The 1,484-nt window shown below is 41.8% G+C and overlaps 1 protein-coding gene across 1 annotated transcript in view; it reads right to left on the bottom strand.

Annotated features, from left to right (window-relative positions):
• The window catches only part of LOC102855820 (histone deacetylase 9-like), a 297,314-nt gene that overhangs the window by 230,412 nt on the left and 65,418 nt on the right, over positions 1-1,484 (bottom strand). The gene's annotated exons all lie outside the window — the stretch shown is intronic.

Below are 1,484 nucleotides of genomic sequence, written 5' to 3'. Positions count from 1 at the left end.
CAGATGAGTTGCGTGAGGATGTCAACTGTATCATCCAGGAAGAGTGCAAACAGTCATTACAAAGACAGAAGAGGAAGAAAAGACCAAAATGGATGTCAGAAGAAACTCTGAAGATTGCACTCACTGGAGCATAGAGAAGCCAAAGCACAGGGAAGAATTCAATATACTAAAGAGTTGAACAGAAGATTCCAAAAGGCAGCAAGGAATGACAAAGCAAAATATTACAATGAAATGTGTGAGGAGCTAGAATCGGAAAATCAAAGGGCCGAACTTTTTCAGCATTTCTTAAGCTCAAGGAACTGAAGAACAAATTCAAACCTAGAGTTGCATAATCAAGGATGCTTTGGGCAGAATATTAAATGATCCAGGAGGTATTAAAAGACGATGGAAGGAATATACTGAATCATTGTATCGAAAGGAATTGGCAGATACAGAAGAATTTAGTGAAATAACATTTGAGCAAGAGCCTACAGTGATGAAGGAAGAAATTCAAGCTGCTTTGAAGGAAATAGCAAAAAGTAAGACCCCAGTAATAGATGGTATACCTATTGACATATTTCAGCTAACAGATGCTGCCCTGGATGTGCTCACCAAATTGTGCCAAGAAATCTGGAGAACAACCACTTGGCCAACTGACTGGAAGAGATCTATATTAGTTCCCATTCCAAAGAAGGGTGACCCAACTGAGTGCGGACCTACAGAGCAATATCATTGATTTCACATGCAAACAAGATTCTACTGAAGATTATCCAAAAACGACTGGAACAGTACATCAGCAGAGTACTGCCAGAAGTCCAGGCTGGGTTTAGAAAGGGTTGTGGTACTAAGGATATTGTAGTTGATGTTAGATGGATCTTAGCTGAAATCAGGGAATACCAGAAGAATGTCTATCTGTGTTTCATTGACTATGCAAAGGCGTTTGACTGTGTGGATCATTACAAACTGTGGCTGACTCTGAGAAGAATGGGAATCCCAGAATATTTAATCGTGCTAATGTAAAACCTATACTTGGACCAAGAGGCAGTCGTCAGAACAGAGCAGGGTAACACTGCATAGTTCAAAACTGGGAAGGGTGTACGCCAGGGATGTGTCCTATCTCCATATCTTTTCAACATGTATGCAGAGCAGATTATCCCAGAGGCTGGGCTCTATGAGGAGAAGTGTGGTGTCAGTATTGGTGGAAGAAGTATTAACAATCTGCATTATGCAGATGACACAACCCTGCTTGCTGAAACTGAGGAGGACCTCATGCACTTGTTGCAGAGGGTCAAGAACTGCAGCGTTCAGTATGTATTGAGGCTCAATGTCAAGAAGACAAAGATTCTCACCAGTGGACCAAATGGTAGCATCAGGATGGATGGTGAAGAGATTGAGATTGTTCACAGCTTCAGTTTGCTTGGCTCCATGGTCAACATTCTTGGCACTAGCAGCCAGGAAATCAAAAAACATATTGCGATGGGAAAGTCTGCTGTTAGGGACCTCTC

Source organism: Elephantulus edwardii, unplaced genomic scaffold, assembly GCF_000299155.1.
Source record: "Elephantulus edwardii isolate Elephantulus edwardi_28Jun2011 unplaced genomic scaffold, EleEdw1.0 scaffold00007, whole genome shotgun sequence".
Taxonomy (NCBI): domain Eukaryota; kingdom Metazoa; phylum Chordata; class Mammalia; order Macroscelidea; family Macroscelididae; genus Elephantulus; species Elephantulus edwardii.
The sequence above is the reverse complement of the archived record's forward strand: the minus strand, read 5'-3'. Positions and strand labels throughout refer to the sequence as shown.